At 38.7% G+C, this 13,695-nt stretch overlaps 1 protein-coding gene across 3 annotated transcripts in view; it reads right to left on the bottom strand.

The window, feature by feature from the left end:
• Npepps (aminopeptidase puromycin sensitive) overlaps positions 1-13,695 on the bottom strand; it is an 84,655-nt gene that overhangs the window by 43,338 nt on the left and 27,622 nt on the right. The gene's annotated exons all lie outside the window — the stretch shown is intronic.

The raw sequence follows: 13,695 nt of genomic DNA, 5'->3' as shown, positions 1-13,695 counted from the left end.
ACTACAATCGTTAACATTTTCAAGAGTAAAATCTTTACTAAAATGAAGTATTCTTAACTTGGTAAATCAAGTTTCTATTATCAAAAGTGTCATTTCAAATTAACCTATTTTAGTTTAAATGATCTAAGTTAAATATGCTCCCTAAAATAATTAATTATACTTTTAGAGGTGTGGCTCAAGCAATACAGTGACTGCTTTGTAAGTACAAAGCACTGAATTCAAACCCCAGTCCCACAAAATACAAATATATTAATTACACTTTTTTGGTATTTTTTTGGTGGGATTGGGTTTTGAACTCAGGACCACCTGTTTGCTAGGCTGGCACTCTACCACTTGAGCCACACCTCCAAAACTTTAGCGATATAAAAGAAACAGGGCTATTATAAATATGATAAGGTTTTGTTTTCATTTATTTATTGTGAGGTTTTTGTTTTTGTCTTTGTGAGACAGGGTTTTGGGATATATTATACGCTGGCCATGAATAAAGTTTTCTATTAGATTTCTAGACATGTTTCATTCTAATCCTTGGGTAACCATGATTTTTCTATGTTGTGGTTTCACTCATGAACATTTGAAAAATTTAGTAAATCGCCAAGGTTTCAGTGTTAAAGATATATCATGAAAGGTTTGTGTCCCCAAGGTAGACAACTCAAACTACAATATAAATCTTACTCACTTCTGGCAAAATTCTTTGTTGTTACATTTTACAAAATTAAAGAAGATAAAAACACATTGTTTTTAAATTAAGGCTTCCATCTATTTATTCTCTACCAGGAGTGAGACTGCTTCAATTCACTGCTACTTTACTATGCTTAGTTGTTGGCACATTAAAAAAAGAACTTGTGCTGGTGGCTCACTCCTGTAATCCTAGCTACTCAAGAGGCAGAGACAGGAGAATCATAGTTCGAAGCCAGCCCATCCAAACAGTTCTCAATACCCTATCTTGAAAAACCCTTTACAAAAATAGGGCTGGTGGAGTGGCTCAAGGTGAAGATCCTGAGTTCAAGACCCAGTACCTCAAAAAAAACCAAACCAACAAACTTAGAGCCACGCACAGATGACTCACACCTATAATTCTAGCTACTTGGGAGGCTGAGATAGGGAGGTTCAAGTTCAGCTTAGGCAAACAGTTCATGAAACCGCATCTCCAAAATGGGCTGGAGGCACAGTTCAAGCAGTACAGCACCTGCCTAGCAAGTGTGAGCCCAGAGTCAAACTCCAGTCCCACCAAAACAAAAGAAAATACGTGTAGATCAAGTTCCAACCATGCACATCTCATCCCCATTCCAAATGAAAAGCTAGCCAAAGAGGTAACCTTAATAAGTATATGAAAAGATGCCCAGCATCATTAACCACTAGACAAATGCAGATCAAAACCACAATGCGATACCACTTCACACCCACTAGGATGACTATAATCAAAATGGTAGATAGTAAGTATAACAGAGGATACAGAAAAATTGAAGCCCACATATACTGCTGGTGAAAATAGGAAAATGGTGCAACCACTTTAGTAAACAGTGAAGCAGTTCCTCAAAGGGATAAATATACAATTACCATATGACACAGCAATCCCATTCCTAGATATATACTTAAGAGAAATAAAAAGGCCAGGCACACTGGCTCATGCCTGTAATCCCAGCTACTCACCTGTAATCCCCGCCACTTGGGAGGTGGAGATCAGGACACAATTAAAGGCAAGCCCAAAGAAAAGTTAGTGAGAACCTCCCCCCACCCTAACCCCCCCAGCAATCTCAACAAATAAACTGGATGTGGTGGCAGACACCTGGCCTATAATCCAGCTACATGGTTGTTGTAGGCAGGAGGATCACAACCTGAGGCTAGCTGCAGGCACAAGACCCTATCTGAAAAATAAATAAAGCAAAAATGGGCATCTGCCTAGCAAGCACAAGGCCCTGAGTTCAAACTCTGATACTACAAAACTAAACATATGAAAAGAGAAATGAAAACTTATGTCCACACAAAGACTTGTTCCCAAATGTTAATAGTAGCATTACGTATAATAGGTCCAAAGGGAGATTTTGTTGCTCAAATATTCATCAACTGACAAATGGAAAAATGTGACATATCCAAAGAACTGAAAGCTATTCAAAAATAAAAAGAAATGAAGTATCAACACATGCTACAAGGTAGATGAACTTTGAAAATATTACACACACTAAGTTAAAGCCAGACACAAAAGGCCACATATTCATAGGAAATGTACGAAACAGGCAAATCTACAGAGACAGAAAGTGGCCTGATTAGAGGTTGGAGGGCTTTGGGGATTTAGGGAAAATGGGCAGTGCTTTACTAAAGGGTACTTTCTTTTTGGAGTTATGAAAAGGTTCTAAAATTGATTCTGCGGATGGCTGTACAACTCTGTAAATACACTAAAAACCACTGAACTGCACATGCTTTAAATGGATAAATTATATGGTATGTGAGTTATACCTTGATAGAGTTTCAAACATTTGTCATATCACTATGATTCACACATATCTCTATAAAGCTGAAATCTTTAGAATATAAATAAGAAACTATAATTTTAGATTTTAGAAGAACTTTAATTAGGAGAGGAAGGATGAGGGAGAATAATGGGGGGGGTGAATCAAATTAAGATACATTGTAAGCATACCGGTGAATGTCACAATGAAACCTCCCTGTTCAATATATACTAATAAAAAAAGAACTTTAATTAATCCCCTAACCAAACCTTCCTCATTTTATAGATGAAGAAAATGAGGTACAAAAATTAAGGATTTGCCAATGATTACACAGATTTATAACAACTCCGTTCCCCTCCTACTGCTATTGCCAAAATTCCTTCTTTGGTCATCATCTACCTTCATAATTTGAACAGAAAGCCAAGAGATTTGAAAATATATAGATGAAATCTATACTAGAACAACTGTGGATTCTGCTGGCAGAAACTCAAAATATGCCTTAACCTGATTCCCAAAAATAAAATCACACTTAACCTAAAGAGAAGGTCACAATCCAATCACCTCACTACTCAACAATATTCTTTCCTTTTTTGTTTTGTTTTTTTTTTCTTTGAAACAGGGTCTCGAAATGTAGCTCAGGCTAGCCTTGAACTCACCATGTAGCCTAGAGGCTGGCCTCAGCTCTCTATACTCCTGCCTCAGCCTCTCAAATGCTAGAATATCCCTTAGAAATTGCTAGCACACTGTTGCCCAGCATAGTGGTAATCACTTGTAATCCCAGCACTTAGAAGACAGAGGCAAAAGGATAGCAGGTTTGAAACCATCCTAGACTACATAGTACAACTCTCAAAAAAGCAGGGGGGGCAGGGACAGGGGTAGCAAGATGGGGAGGGTAATCCCTTTCTAAGAGAGAATGGCATTCTGGTAGCTCTAAGGTACGATGAGAAAGACCATCTCCATTAAGGTATACTAAAGCCAACCTATTTTTTTATAAATTCACAAAAAAGTTTCAAAAAATACAAAAGAACAAGTTAAAACCTGCAACAATCAAGTGTTATATTGCTATATTCCAATCCACAGTATATACTTCCAAATGTACCTATCAGCTATATTATGTAAGTATAAGAACAAATCTTCCTCAAAAACTATCTAGAAAAGAGGGAGCAACCATATATTTGAATTCTTTTTTTTTTCCTTCTTTAAATAGTAGTGATTTGTTAGGCCAAGCATGGTGGCTCACGCCTACAATCCCAGCTACTCAGGAGGCGGAAGTCAGGAAGATTGTGGTTGTGGTTGGGGGTGGGGGGGCTGGTTATCAAGATCCCATCTAATGAACAAGCCAGGTGCTAAGTTCAATACCCAGCATTGCCAAAAAGCAAACAAATAAGCCAAGTGTGGTAGTGTACACCTGTAATCCCAGTTGAATGGATTTGGTCCAAGCACAAATGGGAGACCCTACCTGAAAAGATAACTAAAGAAAAAAGGGTTAGGTGGTTCAAGTGGTAGAGTGCCTGAGTTCAAAATGTGAATATTGCCAAAAAAAAGGGAATAATTTATATTTTAATCCTATGTACACTTTTTAAATAAACTATTTCTATGAAATTTAATAATAAAAAACCAATTCTCTCATTTTTATTCCCCAGTGGTAACTGCATTTAGCTCTTTCAGTGTTCTTTTGTGTTTTTATTTGCTCCCTTGTTTTTAAATGATCTTCATAAGTTGACACTTTATTTTTTAAAATTTTCCCTGCTCTATTTTGCTCTAGTTATTTTTCAGGTAGGGTCTCACATTTTTGCCCTGGAGCCAGCAATTTGATACTCCTACCTATGCCACCCAAGTAGCTAAGGTGGCAGATACACACCATCACACCTGGCTTATTGGTTGATATCAGGTCTGGCTAAATTCTTTCCTGGGTTGGTCTTGAACCATGATCTCCTCCACCTGAATAACTGGGGTTATAGTTATGACCTACCATGCCCAACCCTTACTCGACTGCTTTTTGAAGCAGTTCATTCATTCTTCAAATATTTACTGAACACCCAGTATATGCCAGAAACTATTGTAGCTAGTATTGAAAGTACAGTATGAACAAATCCAAGTTTCTTCTGGCATACATTAGGCCCTGGGTTTGATTCCCCAGCACCACCAAAAAAAAAAAAAAAAACAAAAAACCATCAAAAATCTAATCAAAAAAAAAAAAAAACCAACCCCACCCCCCGCAAGTCTCAACATTCCTGATACATACATTCTATTTGACAAGATAGGTACATTAAACAAACCAGTTTTCCTCTGTCCCATACCACAATTAGTGAAACCCCATCTCAACAACCCAGGCATGGTGGTACATGCCTACAATACTAGCTACTTGGGAGGAAGAGATTCAGAAGATAGCAGTTCAAGGACAGCCCAGGCAAAAAGTTAGTGAGATTCCCCATCTCAACCAATAGTGGTTGTATGGTGGTATGCATCTATCATCCCAGCTACATGGGAGGCTGAGATCTCATGATGGTCGAAGTTCTAGGCCAGTCGGGCAAAAGTTTGCAAGACCCCATCTCAATGGAAAAAAGCTGGGTGTGGTAGCATGCACCTCTCATCCTAATAACTGCAGGAAGCTTAAAACAGAAGAATCAAGGTCCAGACCAGCCTGGGCAAAAAGTGAGATGCTAGCTCAAAAGTAACCAGAGCAAAAAGGGCTGGAGGCATGGCTCAAGTGATGAGTGCGTGCCGTGCAAGCATGAAACCCTGAGTTCAAACCCCATTACTACCAAGAAGATTAAAAAAAAAAAAAAAGCTAAAGAGAATCAGTATATACCAAATATAAATCTGTTCCAACAGAATGAAGAAATTCTTTTCCTAGAGTACATCTGTTTGACTACTGAGTAGTTAAAATCACTCATCAGCAGTGTAAATATTAAAGTAACACAAATATCTGAGTCTAGACTGCCACTGATTATGTAGCACTACACTATTACTGTGTCTAGATCTTCATCTATAAAACAATTATGGACTTTATTTCAAGTAATGATGGAGCATTTCAAACAAATTCTCTCTCTCCCTTATAGACTCCCTCCAAACTAAAAAAGCTAGATGGGGGAGGGTATTATTCTTAAAAACATCAAAGGGCAACAAGAAAGATATAAGGAAGTCAAGATGAGGAAGAGGATGGGATCCCAGAAAGCAGAAGTTTTATACTCTAGGCCACTTTTGCTCTGGGGTCATTTGCTAATGTAGTGGAGATGCCTTAGAGGCCAAGTCTGCTCTAAGGTCAAAAGTTGGCATCCTGGGCCCACTAAGACTGAGAGCTTTGGTAAATGACACTCTTCTTGGTTTGAAACATGGAAAATTATACCCTCACAATAAAGGTGAACAAGAAGAAAAGTAAACACACATGGAAGAGAGAGAGACAGGGAGGGAGGGAGGGAGAGAAAGAAGAAAGGAAGGAGTGAAGAAGGGAAGGAAGGAAAATTCGAAGCCCTGATATTGGAAAAAGATGATCCCAAGTAGTGGTGGCCATAAAATGAAGAAAAATACAGATCTTCTGTAAAACCAGGCTAGTGGTTCACATTTGCAATCCCAACACACTAGGAAGGCTGAGGAAGGCGGATTATGACTTTGGGCCAGCAGGGATATGTAGCAAGTTTGAGGCCAGCCTGAGCTATATAGGTAGACACTACCTCAGGTTCTTGGACATGGCACCAAAAGTTCAAACAACAACAAAAAAAGACAAAATGAACTATATCAAACTTAAAAACGTCTGTTCATCAAAGGACACAATCAACAGAAAAGGGGGAGAGGAAGAAAATATTTGTGAATCATATACCTGACAAGGGGTTAAAATCCAGAATATATGAAGAACTCCTATAACTTTAACAAGAAACCAAACAACAAAAAAATACTGATTTAAAAATCAGCAAAGGACTTGAAGACAAATGACAAACAAGCACACAAAAATATGCCTGAAGTGTCACTAATCACTTCAGAAATGCTAACAAATCATAATGATTCATATCCATTAGGATGGCATTAAAAGAGAAAAAGAAGCTGGGCACAGTGGCATTCACCTATCATTCCAAGGTACATGGGAGGCTAAGATCTGGAGGATCATGGTCTCAGGCCAGCCCAGGCAAGAAAGTTTGCAATACTCCACCTCAGTAGAAAAAAGCAGAGCATGGTGATGTGTGCCTGTCGTCCCCGCATCAGAGAGAAGTTAAACATAGGAGGATCATGATTCAAGGTGGCCTGGACAAAAAGCAAGAGAGACCCCGTCTCCAAAATAACCAGAACAAAAGGGCAGGAGGTGTAGCTCAAGTGGCAGAAAACCTGCCTAGCAAGCAAAGCCCTGAGTTCATCAAACCCCAGTACTGCCAAAAGAAAAAAGAAAGTGTCAGACACAGTTACTCATACCTATTATCCTAGCTACACCTATTATCTTAGCTACGCAGGAGACAGGTATCAAGAGGACTGCAGTTTGAAGTCAGCCCAGGCAAAAACTTCATGAGACCTTATCTCAATCACTAAAAGCTAGGCATAGCGGTCTGCGCCTGTCATCCCAGCTACCAGGGAAGCATAAATAGGAGGATCGTGGTCCAGGCCAGCCTGGGCATATATGCAAGACCCTATTCTAAAAATATGTACAGCAAAAAGGGGTAGAGCATCTATCTGACAAGTGTGATACCTTCATTTCAAACCGCAGTACCACCAAAAAGAAAATAGCAAGCATCGGTGAGGATGTGGAAAAACTTATGTAGAATGAGTGGGAACAGCTGCTAGAGAAAACAATATGGTGGTCTCTCAAAAAATTAAAAGTAGAATTACTACATGATTAAGAAATTCCAAAAAGAAATGAGTCTTGAAGAGGTATTTATGTACCCGTGTTCAAATCAGCATTATTTATTAAACCAAAAAGGTGGAAGCAACCCAAGTGAATACTGATCAATGAATGGATAAACAAAATGAGGCATATGCACACAATGGAAGATTACTCAGACTTAAAAAGGACGGAAATTCTGACACATGCTGCAACATGGATGAACTTTGAGGACATTAGGTAAAGTAAAATAGGCCAGTCACAAAAGACATATTGTATAATTCCACTTTTATGAAATAAGTAGAGTAGTCAAATTTACATAGACAAAAAGAATGACAGTTGCCCACATTTTCCTCCCGCTCAATCTCCACACCTACCTTGGTGCTTTCCCATGTAGCTCTGAAAGTATGATGAGCCCTGTAATCAACCATGTTTTCAATGACAGTTGTTTCCCTACATGTTGGCCTCATCAGAATTGAATAATAATAAAACTGACATTTTAAAACACTGAAACAAGAGCCAAAGTGCTCTTGTGGATAATGGCAGAAAGCAGAACTAATTGGCTGGGAATGAGGAACTGGAGGAAAGTTTATTTAAAAAAGCAAACTTTTTTCAGGGGGGAAGTGATTGATAATTTTCATCTATTTTTTTTAAGGAGGACAAGCTCTCACTATGTTGCCCAGGTTGTTCTCAAACTCCTGGTGTCAAGCAATCTTCCTGCCTTTGCCTCCTAAATGCTGGGACTCTAGACAGGTGCTATCACACTCAGTTATGTTCATCATCTTAATTGTAATGATAGTTTCAGAAGTGTACACATGTATGTCAAAACTCATCAAACTGTACACTTCAAAAATGCGCAGTTTACTGTATATTAAGTATAACTCAAGTCAGGGTTAAGGGGAAGACGGAAAGAAAAAAAGACCTCATAACATCAAAGGAACAATAATAATACATATGGTTCTCCACTTAAAACAGTTCAACTTAGGATTTTTCAACTTTACGATAGTGCAAAAGCAACAGGTATTCAGAAGAAACTGTACTTAGAATTTTGACCTTTTCCCAGGCTAGCAATATGCAATATAATGCTCTCAGGAAAGGCTGGGTAGCCACAGTGAGCTGTAGCTCCAAGTCAGCCATTTGATCACAGGAGTAAACAGTTCACACTGTACAGTATATTCTGTTGCTAGGCTATGATGTAGGTAAGATATACTAAATGCATTTTCCACTCATGATATTTTCAACTTACGATGGATTTAGGAACATATAACCCTTTATTAAGTTAAGAGCCATCTGTACAGCTAAATTCTCAATATAAATGGTGGAAGACAGGAAAAAATGGAAGTCTTATGGGCTGAAAGAAAATAAGTGCAAATTTAAAAAGCTGTAACTATCTCCACCAGGTTGCCATGGCACCACCAACATAGACGCAGCCATGTGCAGCCCATTAAGCTGGCCAGGGCACCAAAATGCTAGGCAGAACTGGCTTACAGGGACAGTGCACACGGAATTTATGGACAACCCGGGCTGCTTCATTATCTGCAAGGTGAAAGGCCCCATGCACAAGGGTAACGTGCTCACCCTATTAGAGTCAGAGCAAAAGACTCAGACATTGCACTGAACTTGTGGGGTACTGGATGCCAACTACTTGGCCCACAGGATAACCTGCACCTCTTAAATAAAGCGTTTGTATTGCATATTTTAAAAAAAGAAAAGCCGCAGCTAGCAAAAAAATATTCTTAAAAAAGGAGGATGAACCCGGTGTGCCAGTGGCTCATGTCTGTAATCCTGGCTACTCGGGAAGCAGAGATCATGAGGATCGAGGTTCGAAGTCAGTCCAGGAAATAGTTCTCAAGACCCTATCTCAGAAAAAAATCCATCACAAAAAATGGCTGGTGCAGTGGCTCAAGGTGTAGGCCTTGAGTTCACTCCCCAATACCACAAAAAAAAAAAAAAATTAAAATAGGCTACACCATATTGGCTAGGTATGTAGTAGGCTATATCATCTAGGTTTCTGTAAATACAATCTGTAATATATTTCCACAATAATGAAATTGCCTACCAACACATTTCTTGGAATACCTTCTGTCATTAAACAATGCCTAACTACACAGCAGAGTATTCTGTTCTTTATACAGCCTCCCCCTAGAGAAATTACTTGGCTGGTGGAGGTCTGAGTTTCAACCCCAGTACCACACACACACAAAAAAAATTGTGAACCCTAGAGAAATTATTTTGCCAGAGTCTACCTCCTTGCAGAAAGAGAAACACCAAATACAAACACTCTTTAGCCTTCCACATGTGAGAAGGGAACTGCAGCCATTCTGTTCTTCCTGGAGAGTCTTGTTAAGTTCACAGTCCAAGGACACAAGCTCATCAAAAAATGGAAACCTGACCACAGCACTGTAAGAATGCTTTCTCTCCCTCTATGGTTCACCACATCAGTAAAGGCCTGTTTGCTAAGGTTCCTTTTGCCAATCACATCATGTCTGTCTTTCAACAAAAAAATTACCAGTATACTGAAGGCAAAAGATACAATTTGAAGAAAATGAACAAGCATCAATATATAGCAGAAATGCTAGAATTATTAGACCAGGAATTTTTTTAAAACCATGATTAATATAATAAGTCGTTTAATGGAAAAAGTAGATAATATGCAAGAACAGATGGATAATATAAGCAGAGAGATGAGATTCTAAGAATCAAAAAGGTGTACTAGAGATCATAAACACCATAATAGAAATGAAGAATACCTCTGATGGGCTTACTGCTAAATGTACAAAGCTAAGGAAAGAATTTCCAAGCTTAAGGATATGACCATGGAAACTTTCCAAAATGAAAGGAGGAAAAACAGAAAGGAAAAAAAAAAAAAAAAAAACAAAGCAAAACAAAACAACCAACCACAATATCCAAGAACTGTGAGACAACTACAAACAATATAAGTACACATAATGGGGCAATTACAGAGAAAAGAAAAAGAAACAGAAGCAATATTTGAAGCAATAATCACTGAGAATTTCTCCACATTAATGTCAGACACCAAATCACAGATCAAGAAGGCTCAAGGACTACCAAGCAAGATAAATGGCAAAAAAAACTATATTTAAGTCAGGTGTGGTGAGGCACATGCCTGTAATCCCAGGTACTTGGAGGCTTGAGGTGGGAAGACCAAAGATTGTAAGCTTGAGGCAAACCTAGGCAACATAGTGACACCGTCTCAAAAAACAGAAAAAAAACAAAATCAAAGAAACCCTACACTTTCACATATCATATTCAAACTTTAGAAGATCAAAGATAAAGAAAAATATCTGAAAAGAAGCATGAACCAGGGGCATCCAGACTAAAGTGCTCAAGTGACAGAGCATCTGCCCAGCAAGCACAAAGCCCTGAGTTCAAATCCCAATACCGCCATTAAAAAAAAAAAGAGCAGCCTCTGAAGACAACAGCCTCCATTTTGGACCATAAGTGTGGCTCAAGTGGTAGAGCGCCTGCTCGGTAAGCATGAATCCCTAAATTCAAATCCCAGTTCCCCCGCCCCCGCAAAAAAAAGAAGCAGGGGTTGGGAGGGTAGAACCTTACCTAAAAAAGAAAAAAATAACTTTCTCCAACTTCTCCTCAAAAATGATCAAGCAAGAAAAGAATACAGTAACAGGACATGATGGTGCACATCTATAATCTCAGCACTCAGGAGGGTAAGGTAGGAACATCACGTCAAGTTTGAGGCTCAACACCTCAAATACTGAGCTACATAGTGAGACTATCAAGAGAAAGAGATAGACAGAGAGAAAGAGAAATGAAAGAGTGGAATAACAAAGTGTTAAGCAACCTAGAATCCTTTGAAAATATCCTTAAAAGTGAAGAAATAAAGACTTTTTCAGCTGAGTGCCTGTGGCTCACACCTGTAATCCTATCTACTTGGGAGTCTGAGATTGGGAGGATCTCAGGGCAAATAGTTATACAGACCCCATCTCCAAAATAACCAGAGCAAAGTGGACTGGACTTGTGGCTCACACAGCAAAGCACCTGCTTTGCAAGTTCAAAGCCCTGAGTTCAAACCTAGTCCCACCAAAAAAAAAAAAAAAAAAAAAGTATCAGTTGCTCTGAACTTGATCTGAAAGTTCAACACAATGTCAATCAAAATTTCATCATTTTTTTTAAGATATTGACAAATTGATTCTAAAGTTTGTAGGGAGAGGCAAAAGACCTTGAATAGCCAAAACAGTATTAAAAAAGAATCAAGTCAGAGGACTGAAACTACCCAGCTTCAAGACTTAATATAAAACAATGGTAAGTAAGACAGTGTGAGGCTGGATGTGTGGCTGAAGTGGTTGAGTGCCTGCCTAACAAGCATGATCCTGAGTTCAAACCCCAGTACCACTTAAAAAAAAAAAAAAAGACAGCATGATATTGGTAAAGAGAATAAATCAGAACAGAGAACCCAGAAACAGACCCACACAAGTATAGTCAACCAATCTTTGGCTAAGGAACAAAGGCCATACAATGGAGAAAAGATAGTTTCTTCAACAAATGATGCTAGAACTGGGCATCCACATGCAAAAAAAAAAAAAAAACAGAAAAGAAAAAAGAAAGAAAAGAAAGGCTCTAGATACTACATCTTTCACAATTATTAATTCAACATGGACCACAGACCTAATACAAAACATAAAACTACAAAACTCCCAGAAGGCAACACAGGAAAAATCTAGACCATTTTGAATATGGTGATTTTGTGTGTGTGCGTGTGTGTGTGGGGGGGGGGGGGGTACTGATGTTTGAACTCAGAGCTTTACACTTGCTTGGCAGGTGCTTTACCACTTGAGACACTTTGCCAGCCCTAAGTGATGGGTTCTTAAGCTACAAAACCAAATGCATGAATTCATGAAAGAAATAACAGACAAGCTAGTCTTCATTAAAATTAAAAACTTTTCTACTGCAAAAGGATTAGATAAGTCACAGAATGGGAGAAAATATTAGCAAAAGATATATCTGATAAAGGACTGCTAAACAAAATATATAATGAATTCTTAAAATGTAACGGTAAGAAAATGAACTATTGCATTAAGAAATGAGCAAAGTCCCAGGTAAGGTAGCATACCTATAATCCCAGCACTTAGGAGGCTGAGGCAGCAAGATCATAAGCTCAAAACCAGCCCAGACTACACACACACACAAATAAACACTTTAAAAATTGCTCTGGGGGTGAGAGGGAGAGGGAGGGGGTGGGGGGCAGGGGGGAGACACAGCCCAAGCAATGTATGCATATATGAATAAATGAATAAATAAAAAAAATTGGTCTGGGAAGATAGCTCAATAGTAGACTGCTTGCCTAACATACATGAGGCCCTAGGTTTAATTCCCAGACACACACACACACACACACACACACACACACACACACACACACACAGAGAGTCTAAAAGTTACCAAAAAGAGACAGACATTGTACTGTGCCAGCAGCTCACACCTGCAATCCTAGCTACTCAGGAGGCTGAGATTAGGAGGATCGAGGATCAAGGCCAACACAGGCAAACAGTTCATGAGACCCCATCTCCAAACTAATGAGAGCAAAATGAACTGGAGGTGTGGCTCAAAGCGAGAGAGTGACTGCTTTGCAAGTGTGAAACCCTGAGTTCCAACCCCAATCCCACCAGAAAGAAAGAGAAAGAGAGAGATTGTGCTAGATTCTGAATCTTACCAGAGCTGGAGTTAGGTGATCATTCTACCACTCAGCTACACCCCTAACCCTCAATCTTTTAAAAGTATGTTCCCACTGCTGCACATAAAGCAAACAAACAATGAGCTTAACATGTTTCATCATAATATGGCATATTATACATTATTTATATCAGTTTTTATTAAAAGCCTGTAAGAATTTCAAAGATTTTTCCTTTTAAATGACACAGCTATGCTCAAGTCTTGTCTTCAGATTCAAGCAAAGAATATACACCACAGTTCCCTGGAATCTTTCTTCAGAGATTGCAGAATTAACTAAACTCAATATGGTCCACAGAAATGTTTTATTTGTCCAGAAATACTGTTTGTTTTGAGGCAAGTTCTCATTATATAGCCCAGACTGGCCTCAACTCCACAATCCTCCTGACTCAGCCTATCAAGTGCTGGGATTAAAGGTGTGCACAAACACATCAGCTCCCAGAAAAGCCTTTTTTTTAATTGAATATATTTACATTTTACTTTAAAAAAACTCTAATACAAAAAAAAGGAAAACTATCATTTTATTTTTTACTGTGGTGGGGATCAAACCCAGAAATTCACAAATGATAGCATTTTACCACTGAGCTATAGCCCCAGCCCCTGTATATATTTATATGAAACATTCACTTTGGTTCAGCTTCTAACCCATCACTCACTTTCCTAAACCCAGTCCAGTTCATTCATTTATGTTATTTGTTTGACCCCATAGGAGCTTTGGCTTGGGACCTCTAC

Source organism: Castor canadensis, chromosome 11 (genome assembly GCF_047511655.1).
Source record: "Castor canadensis chromosome 11, mCasCan1.hap1v2, whole genome shotgun sequence".
Classification (NCBI taxonomy): Eukaryota; Metazoa; Chordata; class Mammalia; order Rodentia; family Castoridae; genus Castor; species Castor canadensis.
Note: the sequence above shows the minus strand (reverse complement) of the source record. Positions and strands in the feature narration are given on the sequence as shown.